The sequence below is a fragment of the Lolium perenne genome, chromosome 3 (assembly GCF_019359855.2).
Source record: "Lolium perenne isolate Kyuss_39 chromosome 3, Kyuss_2.0, whole genome shotgun sequence".
In the NCBI taxonomy this organism is placed as follows: domain Eukaryota; kingdom Viridiplantae; phylum Streptophyta; class Magnoliopsida; order Poales; family Poaceae; genus Lolium; species Lolium perenne.
Window position 1 is genome coordinate 225912750 of NC_067246.2, and position 16405 is coordinate 225929154.

Below are 16405 nucleotides of genomic sequence, written 5' to 3' on the forward strand. Positions count from 1 at the left end.
AACGCGGTCTTTACTTCATCTTCTTCTTTCAATCTGATCTGGTTATAACTAGAATATGCATCCAGGAAGGAAAGACGTTCACATCCAGCCGTGGAGTCGATAATTTGATCGATCCTCGGGAGGGGAAAGTGATCCTTTGGACAATGTTTATTGAGACACGTAAAGTCGACGCACATGCGAAGGACCTTAGTGTTTTTCTTTGGCACCAGCACAGGGTTTGCTACCCATGTGGCTTCTGTGAATATCTCTTTGATAAAACCAGCTTCTCGTAGTCGATTAATTTCTGACAGCATGGCTTTGCGGTTTGGTTCCGAAAAACGCCGCAAAGGTTGTTTGATTGGTCTCGCCTCGGATCCAAGTTTAGGTGGTGCTCGGCAAGTTCCCTGGGTACTCCTGGCATGTCAGCTGGACACCATGCGAAGATTTTCCAGTTCTCACGGAGGAACTCGACGAGCGCGCTTTCCTATGCGATATCCATGTCGTTTGCGATAGATGCCGTCTTTTTCGGGTCTGTCGGGTGAATCTGCACCTCTTTTGAATTTTTCTCGGTATTGAAAGTTGATTCTTTGTTTGGCCTTCCAACGTCTGGCAGTACGTCGTAATCAGTCATGCTTTTTGACGCCAAGTACTCAGCTTGCATCCCGAAAGTTTCGACAACGGTGAAAATCCTTGTCGCACTTATCGGCTAAGGCAAAGCTTCCTTTGACTGTGATTGGTCTCTTTGGTCCAGGCAACCTCCACAACAGGTATGTATAGTGTGGCACCGCCATAAATCTAGCATATGCTAGTCGTCCCAACAGAGCGTGGTATTGCGACGGAAAATCCACGACTTCAAATTCGAGCCTCTCGATTCTATAATTTTCTCGGGTCCCAAACTGAACGTCGAGATTGATCTTCTGATGGATAACTTGGTTTCTCCGGTGTGATGCCGTGGAACCTTGTGTCTGTTGGTTTCAAGTTTGCTAAGGATATGTTCATCTTCCTCAATGTATCTGCATACATAAGGTTTAGGCTGCTGCCGCCGTCTATGAACACTCGGGAGACATCAAATCCTGCGATAATCGCTGGCGAGAATAAGTCTTGACTGCCCTGGTCGAGGAACGGGCTGCGGATGCTCTGCTCGGGTGAAGCCAATATCTTGTCCCGACCAATTAAGGTACTCAAGCTGTTGGTGGAGGCATTTTTCTGCCATAAACACCTGTCGTGAGATTACTTTACGAGCTCTATTGGACGGCCTTCCCTTCGAATCATCGACACTTTGCTCCGTTGGAGTTAGGATCAACATAAGGTGGTGGTGGAGGTGCTGCCGCTATTCTGAGCTGATGCCGATTGTCGTCTGTAATCGCCGGAGGAGGTGGCAAGTGAATCTCGCTTCTGGGTTCTCGAGGGTTTCTCTGTGTTGCCCGCGCGTTGGCGTTCTCTGCATACCGCAGCATTGCCTGAAAATTTCGACAATCTTTCTGCAGATGCCCTGACTGTCTTTTACCGTTGCTGTCGAGGAAAAAGTGCATTTGACACGGTCCATTCATCATCTCTTCAGGGGACACGAAAGGCCTTGGGAACCTGGGTCCGCTATTTTGCCTGTTGTTACGAGAATCATCCCTGTAATCACCTCGCTGTTCACATCTTAACAGATAATCCTCTCTGTTGTTCCCTCCTGTGTTTGTCCGAAAACCTGCCGAAATTTGCCCTGGGGTGTCATAGTTCTGGTACTGCCGAGGAAATCGTCGCCTCGATTGATAGTTTCGACCACGGTCTTCCTCTGGCGACCTGTGCCGTTTGTTGTGGACAGCGTCTTCTCCATCTGCCCATTTGTTTGCTATCTCCATTAACGCAGAATCTTTGTCTTTGGATTGGTCCTTCCCAAGTCCTCGACAAAATCTCCACGCGACTCTGCGACAAACGCATCTATTGCTCTCTCGTCAGATATATTTTCTGCCGAGTTTTTGATGATATTCCACCTTTGGATATATTTTCTCATTGGCTCATCTGGCTTTTGTCGACATGCTCTCAACTCCTCTAACGATGCAGGTTTTTTGCACGTGGATCTGAAGTTCTTGACGAACACATCTTCGAAACTTTCCCAGCTGTCGATGGATCCTGGAGTGAGTTTCTTTATCCAAGATCGTGCGGCTCCACTCAAATGCACCTGGATGCTTTGCATAGCTGTTGCCCTGGTTCCTCCTGTGAGCTTCACTGTCTCAAGATAGTCAACTAGCCAATCCTCTGGATCTTGAAGGCCGTCGAACTTCTTGAAATTATCGGGTAACTTGAATCCTGAGGGGACTCGAGTTTTTCGGACTCTCCTCGTGAAGCATGGTAAACCGCACATATCTTCGTCGTTAAGCTCCGGAGATTGCCGATGATCCCTTCTGCTTTGCCGCGCTCTATCGACCCTCGCTTGTGCTGCTGTGTCTCTTGCTCCACTTGGTCCTTCAGGTGCTACCGCTGTTGCTGCTGCAGGTCGTGGACTATTTTGCCTTGCCGCTCCTTCGGGAGGCGTTGATACAAACGCTGTCCCCATAGCTCCAACTCCTGCTACCGCCATATTGTATAGTGTTTCCCTTGGATCACCTGGAGGTGGTTTAGATGCGAGGATAAAAGCATGTGTCGCCATATACCCAGCCTCTGGTGTCTTGGGGATGATGTTTCCTCTTGTATCGACATGAAGGACATGTCGAGGTTTTGGACCAAGTGCTCTCTTTCTGCTTCGGGTATATGTTGCAACCTTGATCTTGCTCTATTCCGCGCCTCCCTGTGGCTATCACCCGAAGTTCTAGATTGTCGACTTAGATCTGCCCTCCTCCTGCTAGATGCAGAAGCTGCCTCCTTTCTTCTGTTTAACTCAGCTGTCTGTTTTTCCAATTCTCTTGCAGCTCGTGCGAGCCTGTATTGATATGCTTGCAATTCCTCTGGTGTGGCTGTGGTGGCCATTGGTTCTGAACCGTTCATAGCTCTCGTGGCTCTGTCCCACGCCACTTGCAAAAGCGAAACTCTGTCTCGCGGCTGCGGCCCGACGTATTTATTGCCCAGGCCTTGTCGCGGATTGGAGGGATCGACGTATGGATTTCCCAGATCGTCGAAAGCCTCTGACGTTTCCTCTTGATCTTCAATGGCGTAAATCTGATGATATTTTGTATTCAGATCTACGTTGGGTTTGGCGATATCATCGTTGAGATTGATGGAGACCTCGCCCACTGTGATAGATTTGTCGATGAAGTCGTAACTGTCGACAGCGCTTGAGCCATCGCTTATATATGAGTCCGCAGATGACTCAAACGACATGTCGTTGAAGATCTTGGCGAGTTTCTCTCTTGCCCTGGTGCTGATGTAGCGTGTCGACGAAGTTTCTTCTTCTCCTGACTCGGTTGATGATGTATAGCTTGAAAAATCGGAGTCGACCGCCGTCGATCCCGACGAAATCGGAATCTCGACACGATACGATCCCTCCTTCTCGACGCGAAAGTGAAACCTTCCGAACGTCATCTCCATGGGCTCCGCCAGATACGCATATGCATCCAAACGGGAGGGTGGGTGAGGAACAAAATCGACAGGACCAGCAGCGATCTGTTTACCTCGATCCATTGCGTTGCTTGCGGTTGACGATGCCGAAGATCTTGAACGTGCCATCGAGATCAGATCCTTACGCCTCTAGTTCCCACAGACGGCGCCAATTGACAAGGTATCAACTTGTCAATGCCTATGGATTGTAGGCTAGGGTTTAGTTGAAAGTAGAGGGTAAGTAGATCTCGAAGGTTTCAGCCGAAAAGTACTCGACGATTATGAAAGCTAGGGTTTGTAACAATGATTCGATTCTCTCTTCGTCCCTCGACTCCCCCTTTATATAGGAGGTGGAGCCGAGGGATTCGTGCTATACAAGCTACAGAGTCCGGGACGGTTTCTAACTCATCCCGCCAGATTACAAATAACACTTCCTATTACAACTCAACTTTCCTTAATATATCTCGAATCTTCTTATTCTTCGGGTAGTGGGCCTTCAATAAACCCCGGGTACTATCTTCGGCAGGCCCATTTGGGATGCCTATGTCAACGAGTAAGTAAAATGCGAGAGTAATAATTGCAGCGAGTGGCCCAATCCTTTTTAGCATAAAGGACAAGCCGGTTTGTTTACTTATAATGACCAAACGTTTTTTAGGACACACGGGAATTTAGTCTAGTGCTTTCGCTTCATATAGTTGATTAATCTTCATTGTTTTGATAAGTGCTGTGTGGGTGAACCTATGCTAATGCACCGCCCTTCCTAGGACTAATACATACTTGTGATTATACTCCTTGCAAGCATCCGCAAATACAAGAAAGTAATTAAGATAAATCTAACCACAGCCTTAAACTCTGAGATCCTGCTATCCCTCCTGCATCGATATACCAACGGGGGTTCAGGTTGCTGTCACTCTGGCAACCCCACAATTAGCAAACGAATACAAGATGTATTCCCCTAGGCCCATAAAGGTGAAGTATCATGTAGTCGACGTTCACATGACACCACTAGAAGAATAACACCACAACTTAAACATCAAACCATTGAATATTACTCAACATAATTCACTACTAACATTTAGACTTCACCCATGTCCTCAAGAACTAAACGAACTACTCACGAGACATCATATGGAACATGATCAGAGGTGATATGATGATGAATAACAATCTGAACATAAACCTTGGTTCAATGGTTTCACTCAATAGCATCAATAACAAGTAGTAATCAATACCAGGAGAGTTTCCCCTATCAAACAATCAAGATTCAACCCTAGATGTTACAGCGGTGACGAGGTGCAGCGGTGGAGATGGCGGTAACGGCGGTGGAGATGATGATGATGATGATCCTAATGAAGTCCAGCTCGATGGCGATGACGATGGCGTCGATTTCCCCCTCTGGGAGGGAATTTCCCCGGCGGATTTCAGCCTGCCGGAGAGCTCTTTTCTCTCTGGTGTTTTCCGCCCCGCAGAGGCGGCTGTGACTCTTCGTGATTATTCCCAGCACCTTAGGTTTTCGGGTAGAAGAAGTACGCGAAGGAGAGGCGGCCGAAGGGGGCTGTGGGCCCCCTCCCCACAAGGCGGCGCGGTCAGGCCAGGGCCCGCGCCGGCCTATGGGGGGCCATGGCAACCCTCCTCGGCTCCTCCTTTTGGTTGGCTCATTCTTCTGGAAAAATAAGATCTTCGGTGTAATTTCCGTCAATTGCCGATCTTCAGAAATATTGCACTCTGACGGTGCTTTTTCCAGCAGAATCCTGACTCCGGTGAATGATTCTCCAATAATCATGAAACATGCAAAATAGGTGAAATAACATAAGTATCATCTCTAAATATGAAATATATCAATGAATAACAGTAAATTATGATATAAAATAGTGATGCAAAATGGACGTATCAACTCCCCCCAAGCTTAGACTTTGCTTGTCCCCAAGCGAAACTGAACTCAGTAAACAAGTCCACATGTTTATGGAGTGAAGAGTCTATAAATAAAATACGGACAAGAAGCATCATATTAATTCACACAAGACATTCTAGTGAACAACTTCTTCATATAATTCAACTTGAAACAAGTAGAAGGTAATCACAAATAAAGGTGCATAGGAAATCATAATTGGTGATGGCAAACTTTGTTCTTGGTCAAAGAACAGTTAACAGGTTGTACTTATCTATCGAGCAGCGCTCTTATATTAAAGCTTATATGACAAAACTTGCATACTCAATCATAATAATCTCCTCATAATCATTGATAACCTTCAAAGCTATATTCATTCGGATAAAACTTGTACTAAACAAGGAAGAATAAAAGGCATGATTAAGTAGATCACAATATAAATGGTTTGATCACAACAAGTCAATTGCTTGCTTAAGATAGGGGAAATAGGTTTACTGACTCAACATAAAATAAAAGATAGGCCATTCGCAGAGGGAAGCAGGGATTAAATCATGTGCTAGAGCTTTTTCAGTTTTGAAATCATATAGAGAGCATAAAAGTAAAGTTTTGAGAGGTGTTTGTTGTTGTCAACGAATGGTAGTGGGCACTCTAACCCCCTCATCAAACAGACTTTTAAAGAGCGGCTCCCATGAAGGACGTTATCTCTACCAGCAAGGTAGATCATCCCTCTTCTCTTTTATTTACACATGTACTTTAGTTTTTTATTTATGGATGACACTCCTCCCAACCTTTTTCTTTCACAAGCCATGGCTAACCGAATCCTCGGGTGCCTTCCAACATTCTCATTCCATGAAGGAGTGTCTATTTGCAAAATTAAGTTGCTTACTGATGAATCAGGGCAAAACATGTGAAGAGAATTATTAATGAAAGTTAATTAATTGGGGGCTAGGAACCCCGCTGCCAACTCTTTTTGCAAAATTATAGGATAAGCGGATGTGCCACTAGTCCATTGGTAAAAGTCTGCCCAACAAGATTGAAAGATAAAACACCACATACTTCCTCATGAGCTATAAAACATTGACACAAATAAGGGATGATAACTTTTGAATTGTTTAAAGATAGCACATGAAGTATTTACTTGGAATGGCAGAAAATACCACATAGTAGGTAGTTATGGTGGACACTGATGGCATAGGTTTGGGTTAAGGTTTGGATGCACGAGAAGCATTGCCTCTCAGTACAAGTCTTTGGCTAGCAAGGTTGATTAGCAAGCATAAGAGTTGAGGGAAACAAACAAATATACATGTGATAGAAACAATCATGCATCTTCCTTGTAAGCACAAACAATTTTAACTTCAGAATACTAAGCTAAGAGCTAACAAGAAAGAAAGATAATGAAACAACATATCTACATGTATTTCTCTTTTCTAATTAGACCTCAAAGTGTTGTTGCTATTGTCCAATGCTAAGTTTGCCAAAACCAAATAGATTTACTCAATGCTCCCAAAAGTGATACCAATACTAACAACAAGATCAATCATATAATAGAGATTGCAAACTAAAATAAGATGTGCAATATGTAAATGATAAGAATTCTCATTAATATTCCATAATGCTAACTCGCACCAAGGGATACATAGATAACCAACTAAAAGAGAGATACTTCCACACTGCAACCCATCTTATATGATAACTTCCCTACTCATGATATGACACTACTTGATAGTTAAAAGGTAAAAGATAGTGATGATGTGATACCGCGACACTCCCCCCAAGCTTGGAACAAACCAAGGGGGTGCCAATACCAATGATGAATTACTCCTTCGGCGGTGGTGATGAATTCTTCCCATCATCAGACTTCCAAGGAAGAGGCTCTCCATCAACAAACGACATCTTGGTCTCAGGAATCGTGAAACTAGCAGCATAGCTTATGTGTTTAAACCTGTTTTCATACTCACAGTTTTGATTCTGAACATCATAGAGTTGAGCTTGGAGTTTGTTGGTGGTGTCGTGAAGCTAGAGGATGTCGTCCCACAGCCTTGCAGTCTCCTTCTTGTGTCCATCAATAAGTTCAGACACAATCTTGTGGAAGATGTCCACTTCACGCTCAGCCATCTTCTTGTAGTTGAAGACCTCTTGTTCTAGTTTCTCCATCCTGTCTGCCAAGCTTCCTTCTCCTTTAGGACCCCGGACATCCTCGATCTGCAACTCTCCATCTACGAGCAGCAATTCCTTGGGGTGCATCTTCAACTCGTTCATGTACGGGTTGACGACGTCCTCAAAGAAGCTGTCCTTCGGAGTTCCCGACGAAGACATGGTGGCTCTAGATCAAACAGATCCTGGCAGAAAACAGCTCAAAACAAAACACGACGAGCAAACGATATACGGACCTCCAGGGGTCCGGGAGATTATATAGCAAAAAATTTCACGACGGAAGGAAAGTACCAGGCCGAACCAGAGTTGGAGAGGGACACCGAGGGGCCATCCTCATAGGGCGGCGCAGCCAGGCTGGGGCCCGCGCCGGCCTATGGGGGCACGCCCTCGTGCGTCTCCTCCACTCCGTTTCGATCTCGTAATTTTTCATATTTTCCAAAAGTAGCAAAAACATTGTTCGGAAAGTTAAACGCGGACTTTTTATTACCAGAACTGTTACCTATTTAAAGTCGAACTCTGCAGAACTGTCAATTTGGCCTTTGATGAAAGCTTTCGGGGTCACCACTCGAATAACATCAACATCTTCATTATAAGAATCACCAGAGATATAATGCTTGAGTCTTTGTCCATTCACCACTTGTGTGGCATCGCCTTGCAGAGAACTAATTTTAGTTGCCCCTGAACGATACACCTCCACAATGACACATGGTCCTTCCCATTTTGAGAGCAATTTCCCTGCAAAAAATCTGAGACGAGACCGATACAATAGGACTTTATCCCCAACATTAAATTCTCTTTTGATAATTCTTCTATCATGCCATTTCTTAACTTTCTCCTTAAAAAGTTTAGGATTTTCATAAGCTTCACTTCTCCATTCATCTAGAGAACTCAATTGTAGCAATCTCTTCTTACCGGCAAGTTTAGGATCTTTATTTAGTTCTCTTACAGCCCAATAAGCTTTGTGCTCTAGTTCTAAAGGTAAATGACAAGCTTTTCCATAAACCATTTTATAAGGTGACATACCCATGGGATTTTTATAAGCAGTTCTATAAGCCCATAGTGCTTCCTTCAATTTACTAGCCCAGTTCTTTCTAGATTTATTAACAGTCTTTTGCAAGATAGATTTAATCTCTCTATTTGTTAATTCTACTTGCCCACTAGTTTGAGGATGATAAGCGGAAGCAATCCTATGATTAATACCATATTTAGCAAGAGTTTTTCTAAAACCACCATAAATAAAATGAGAACCTCCATCAGTCATAAGATATCTAGGAACTCCAAATCTAGGAAAAATAATATCTAAAAGCATTCTTAAAGAGGTCTCACCATCAGCACTTTTTGTGGGTATGGCTTCCACCCATTTAGTAACATAATCAACAACGACAAGTATATGAGTGTTACCTTCTGAAGTAGGGAAAGGACCCATGAAGTCAAATCCCCAACAATCGAATGGTTCAATAACAAGAGTATAATTCATAGGCATTTCATTGCGTCTGGAGATATTACCAACCCTTTGGCATTCATCACAAGATAAAATAAACTTTCTTGCATCTTTAAAGAGAGTTGTCCAATAGAAACCTGATTGTAGAACCTTTTGCGCGGTTCTATCTCCGGCGTGATGTCCTCCATAAACACTACCATGACATTTACTCAATATCTCTTGTTGTTCATATTCGGGAACACATCTTCGCATAATTCCATCCACTCCTTCTTTATATAAGTGTGGGTCATCCCAAAAATAATGCCTCAAGTCATAGAAGAATTTCCTCCTTTGCTGAGCTGAAAAGGCCGGAGGCAAGTACTTGGAAAAAATAAAGTTAGCATAATCAGCGTACCAAAGACTATCTCGCGAGCTCACCTTTATTACAGCCAATTGTTCATTTGGAAAACTATCATTAACAGGAACAGGATCATAAGCAATATTTTCCAATCTAGACAAATTATCAGCAACAGGATTATCAGCACCTTTCCTATCTATAATATGTAAATCAAATTCTTGCAACAAAAGCACCCATCTAATAAGCCTTGGCTTAGCATCTTTCTTTTCCATAAGATATCTAATTGCAGCATGATCAGTATGAATTGTAACTTTTGAATCAACAATATAGGATCTAAACTTGTCACAAGCAAAGACTACAACTAATAATTCTTTTTCAGTAGTAGCATAATTTCTTTGAGCAGCATCAAGAGTTTTACTAGCATAATGAATAACATTCAATTTTTTATCTACTCGCTGTCCAAGGACAACACCTACAGCAAAATCACTAGCATCACACATAATTTCAAAAGGCAAATTCCAATCAGGAGGTTCAACTACAAGAGCAGTTGTTAAGGCTTTCTTTAGAGTTTCAAAAGCTTCCTTACAATCATCATAAAAAACAAAAGGTACATCTTTTTGAAGAAGATTAGTAAGGGGCTTTGAAATCTTAGAGAAATCTTTAATAAATCTCCTATAAAACCCAGCATGACCAAGAACACTACGAATACCTTTAACATCCCTAGGATAGGGCATCTTCTCAATTTCTTCAACTTTAGCTCTATCAACTTCAATACCTCTCTCAGAAATTTTATGTCCCAATACAATTCCTTCATTAACCATAAAGTGGCATTTCTCCCAATTAAGAACAAGGTTAGTTTCTTCACATCTCTGCAAAACTTTATCAAGGTTTCGCAAGCAATTGTCAAAAGAATTCCCATAGACAGAAAAATCATCCATGAATACCTCTACAATCTTCTCACAAAATCCATGAAAAATAGCAGACATGCATCTTTGAAAAGTAGCAGGAGCATTACATAAACCAAAAGGCATACGTCTATAAGCATAAGTTCCATAGGGACAAGTGAAAGTGGTTTTCTCTTGATCTTTAGTTTTAACAGCAATTTGTGAAAACCCAGAATAACCATCAAGAAAGCAAAAATGAATATTTTTAGATAACCTTTCTAACATTTGATCAATAAAAGGTAAAGGGTAATGATCTTTCTTAGTAACTTTATTAACTTTTCGATAATCAATGCACATTCTATACCCTACAACTACTCTTTGAGGGATGAGCTCATCATTATCATTAGGCACAACAGTTATTCCTCCTTTCTTAGGAACACAATGCACAGGACTAACCCATCTACTATCAGCAATAGGATATATAATACCAGCTTCAAGAAGTTTTAATACCTCATTCCTTACCACATCCTTCATTTTAGGAATTAGACGGCGCTGATGTTCAACAACAGGCTTTGCATCATCTTCCATGTTGATGGCATGTTGGCAAATAGAGGGAGAAATCCCCTTCAAGTCATCAAGAGTGTAGCCAATAGCTCCTCGGTGTTTCTTCAATATTTCCAATAACCTTTCTTCCTCAAACTCTGAAAGCTTAGAACTAATAATAACAGGATATATTTTCTTATCATCAATATGAGCATACTTAAGATTATCAGGCAATGGTTTTAAATCAAAAACAGGATCTTCCTTTGGTGGTGGTGTTGTACCTAGATCTTCAACCGGTAAATCATGTTTAAGAATAGGTTGACGAAGGAAAATTTCATCAAGCTCATTCCTTTATTCCCTAAAGACTTCACTCTCACTATCCTCCAAATGTTGCTGCAAAGGATTATTAGGAGCAAGAGCAATAGATGCACATTGTTCAACTCTAAAATCATTATTAGGCAAATCAGCTTTATAAGGAGTTTTGGCAAATTTAGAGAAATTAAACTCATAAGATTCACCAGCAAATTTTGTCACAATTTTCTCCTTCTTGGAATCTATAACAGCTCCACAAGTATTTAGAAAAGGTCTACCAAAAATAATAGGACAAGACTTACTAGCAGCAGAACCAAGTACCAAAAAGTCAGCAGGATATTTAATCTTACAACATAGAACTTCCACATCTCGAACAATACCAATAGGAGAGATAGTTTCTCTATTAGCTAGCCGAATAACCACATCAATATCTTCAAGTTCACAAGAACCAATTTCATGCATGATTTCCGTGTAAAGCTCATAAGGAATAGCACTAATACTCGCACCAATGTCGCATAAACCATAATAACAATGATCACCAATTCTAACAGAGAGCATAGGAACACTAGCTTTCCTAGACTTATTAGGATGCGAAACAATATTAGAAGCATCTTCACAAAAAATAATATGACCATCTTCTACATTTTCGGTCACAAGATCTTTAACTATTGCAATAACAGGTTCAACCTTTATTTGCTCTTCAGGTTCTATAGGTTTCTTTGCACTTTTATTAACCGCACTAGTTATAACAGAATACTCCTTCATTTTAGCAGGGAAATGAGTTTTTTCAATATAAGCTTCAGGAAGAATATGATCAACAGTTTCAATTACAACACATTTATTTATAGATGAATCGGTTTTATCTTTATACGGTTCGTGATACTTATCAAAATTCTTCCTAGGCAATTCAAAATGAGAGGCAAAAGCTTTATAAAAATTTGCAACAACTTGAGGGTCAAGATCATAAGTAGCACTCATATTACAAAATTTATCAGTATCCATAAAAATTTCAATGCATTTATAATCATAGTTTATACCTGACTCTCTATCTTTGTCGTTCTCCCATCCTTCAGTATTCTCCTGAATCCGATCAAGAAGGTACCTTTTAAACTCTTCTTTGTTGCGTGTAAATGATCCAGAACAAGTAGTATCCAGCAAGGTTTTATCTTGAAAAGAAAGTCTTGCATAGAAATTATCAATGATAATATTACCAGGAAGCTCATGAATGGGGCATTTGAGCATTAAAGACTTCAATCTCCCCCATGCTTGGGCAATACTCTCTCCATCATGAGGCCAGAAATTATATATGCGGTTCCGGTCTTTGTGAATTTCACTTGGAGGATAGAATTTAGAATAAAATAGAGGCACAATATCCTTCCAATCAAGAGAATCCCCATTCTTCAGCAATTTATACCAATGCGCCGCTCTACCAGACAGTAATGTAGAGAATAGTTTCTTCCTAACTTCATCCATAGCAATACCTGCACACTTGAATAAACCGCATAATTCATGTAAAAGCAGTAAATGATCTCCAGGATGGACAGTTCCATCCCCTTCATAGCGGTTATTCACAACACGTTCAATAATTTTCATAGGTATTTTGTATGGAACCTCTTTCTCACCTGGCGCCTCATCCACTACCTTTGCAGTAGTAGTAGATTTTCCAAATAGGAATTCAAGAGAAGATCTCTCCATAATGAATTATAGCAGCAGGCAGAAATAAAATCAGCACGTACAGTAAAAGTTTCCCTTACCAATTCCACTTACCAATAGCGCTTCACTCCCCGGCAACGGCGCCAAAAAATAGTCTTGATGACCCACAAGTATAGGGGGTGTATCGTAGTACTTTCGATAAATAAGAGTGTCGAACCCAACGAGGAGCAGAAGGTGTTGACAAGCAGTTCGATGAAGGATTCACTGTAAATGCTCACAGACAAGTATTCAGGGGGTTTTGATATAGCAGATAAATAAAGTACGAGTAAGTAAAATGCGAGAGTAATAATTGCAGCGAGTGGCCCAATCCTTTTTAACACAAAGGACAAGCCGGTTTGTTTACTTATAATGACCAAACGTTCTTGAGGACACACGGGAATTTAGTCTAGTGCTTTCGCTTCATATAGTTGATTAATCTTCATTGTTTTGATAAGTGTTGTGTGGGTGAACCTATGCTAATGCACCGCCCTTCCTAGGACTAATACATACTTGTGATTATACCCCTTGCAAGCATCCGCAAATACAAGAAAGTAATTAAGATAAATCTAACCACAGCCTTAAACTCTGAGATCCTGCTATCCCTCCTGCATCGATATACCAACGGGGGTTCAGGTTGCTGTCACTCCGGCAACCCCACAATTAGCAAACGAATACAAGATGTATTCCCCTAGGCCCATAAAGGTGAAGTATCATGTAGTCGACGTTCACATGACACCGCTAGAAGAATAACACCACAACTTAAATATCAAACCATTGAATATTACTCAACATAATTCACTACTAACATTTAGACTTCACCCATGTCCTCAAGAACTAAACGAACTACTCACGAGACATCATATGGAACATGATCAGAGGTGATATGATGATGAATAACAATCTAAACATAAACCTTGGTTCAATGGTTTCACTCAATAGAATCAATAACAAGTAGTAATCAATATCGGGAGAGTTTCCCCTATCAAACAATCAAGATTCAACCCTAGATGTTACAGCGGTGACGAGGTGCAGCGGTGGAGATGGCGGTAACGGCGGTGGAGATGATGATGATGATGATCCCAATGAAGTCCAGCTCGATGGCGATGACGATGGCGTCAATTTCCCCCTCCGAGAGGGAATTTCCCCGGCGGATTTCAGCCTGCCGGAGAGCTCTTTTCTCTCTGGTGTTTTCCGCCCCGCAGAGGCGGCTGTGACTCTTCGCGATTATTCCCAGCACCTTAGGTTTTCGGGTAGAAGAAGTACGCGAAGGAGAGGCGGCCGAAGGGGGCTATGGGCCCCCTCCCCACAAGGCGGCGCGGCCAGGCCAGGGCCCGCGCCGGCCTATGGGGGGGCCATGGCGGCCCTCCTCGGCTCCTCCTTTTGGCTGGCTCATTCTTCTGGAAAAATAAGATCTTCGGTGTAATTTCCGTCAATTGCTGATCTTCAGAAATATTGCACTCTGACGGTGCTTTTTCCAGCAGAATCCTGACTCCGGTGAATGATTCTCCAATAATCATGAAACATGCAAAATAGGTGAAATAACATAAGTATCATCTCTAAATATGAAATATATCAATGAATAACACTAAATTATGATATAAAATAGTGATGCAAAATGGACGTATCACAGCGCCTCAAGCGCCGGGGGCGAGGGCGGAGAGCACACGGGGGAGGGCGAGAGGGACCTCTGACGGCTGCCATGGCGCGGCGCGGCGCTGCCGCGTGAGGGCGAAGAGAGGTTAGGGTCTTAGCAAGCCATCATTTTTGCATTTTCCTATTGTCATGGTTCCCCTCCACAGTACGGGGCAAGAGAAAGACAAGGCGATCGTGAGGCGGCTCTAAAACCATCTAGGGTTTTCGTCCCACTCGCCGGCGACACTGCTGGTCCGCTCCGCCTCCGCTGGTCTTAAGGCCTTGGATGTGTGGTGGATCGCAGCCTCTCGCTGGCGGGAAGTTTCCAGTTTTCGTTTAGTTTGTTTTCAGTCTCTTCTTCAGGATGGTGAGGCGGCGACTACTTTCTGAAGTTAGATTAAGGTCCTCCCCGTCCTATCCTCGCTCCGGTGGTGCATCTAGCGCCGGCGGAGGACGCGTGGAGTTGTGTGTCCAGCGGATCTCCCATGATCCGGTCGTCTTTCTAATTTGATTGTGTGGTTTTGAGGTCAATATCTTTCGATATACGGTTGTCATCATTGGCTATGGTTGCTGCTCTGGTGTGCTGGTTCTTTGGGACCTTAGCACGATGACTTCCCATCGGTCTACTACAATAAAATCTACTACGACAAGCTTCGCCTGGCTCCAGTGATGGAGGGGCAAGGACGGCAGCGCGTCTTCAGCTCGCGCTAGTGTATTTAGTCGTCGCTAGATGGTCTAATGACCTATTTGTAATTTTTATTACTTTTGGATAACTTTGTAGCGATGTTGATGATTATTAATAGATCGGTGGAATTTTCGCAAAAATAATAGTTTCCCTCCACATTTTTTCTATCATTTTGAATTATTCCCTCCATTCTAAATTAGTTGACACAGCTTTAATCAGATTTAAACGGAGTGAGCTTTACGTCTCAAACATAGCCTTGGCCTCGTCCGAAAATACACAATGAAACCTAGGTCCACTGGAACCCATTGTAATGTAGCGGCGAAAAAAAAAACTTAGGTCCATTGAATTTACAATGTGGTCATTTTCAGGACAAGAGAAGGACGATGAAAAGAATCGTTCAAATCACTGTCCGGCGAGAGCATGTTCGTTCACTGCCAGCACACGCAAATATAGAAGTTATCTGCTTTCAGCTGCTGCTGCTGCTATTCTGCCAGCACATGCATATCGATGTGTCATGTTATTTTCATTCGCCGCCATCTTTGATTCTTTGTGTAGTGTAACTGGAGGTGCGCGTAATCATGTTGGGATCCATCGCCTTCCACGATCCGTACGTGCAAACGTGCGTCGCTCCTGCTACCGTTGAGGCACGTTCAAAATGCTGCATTTCAGGATGGATTGATGCGTGGTTTGATGTGTCCTTGGAGCTTGGGCGATGGATCGGATCATGGAGGTGGGTGCATGCATCTTGCCATGCTTTCCTGGGCTAAGCACGACAGTACTATGTCTATGTGTGGTGGCATCACCAGGGAGCAAATTATTGTGGACACTAGCGAGAGCTTTCCACCTGTGCTCAGTAAACGTTTTTTATTTCGGAAAATTCCAACCGAGCTATTCATAATTATCTACAGCAGTACAAATAACTGAAAAATAATAAAGATTATAAATAGGTCTATAGATCACTTAGCGACAACTACAAACACACGAGCCAAAGACGCACCGCTATCCTCGCCACTCCAGCACCAAAGCGAGGATAGCACGGGGAGAACCTTATTCTGACTTCAAGATGTAGCCAAGGCCTACTCGAAGAAAATACTGAAAATAGCCTACAGAACGGAAACTCTCCCGCCAGCGAGGGGTTCGTGGTCCGCCTAGTCTCCAAGGTCACAAGACCACCGGAGGTGGAGTGGCGGCGACGCCAGCAAGGGGCGCTGAACCCTCGATGAGTTTTAGATGTCGCCTCACGATCGCCCCTCTTTGCTCCAACGGAAACCTCCCGCCGGCGAGGGGTCGTGGTCTGCCATGTCTCCAAGGTCCTAAGACCACAGGAGGCGGAGCG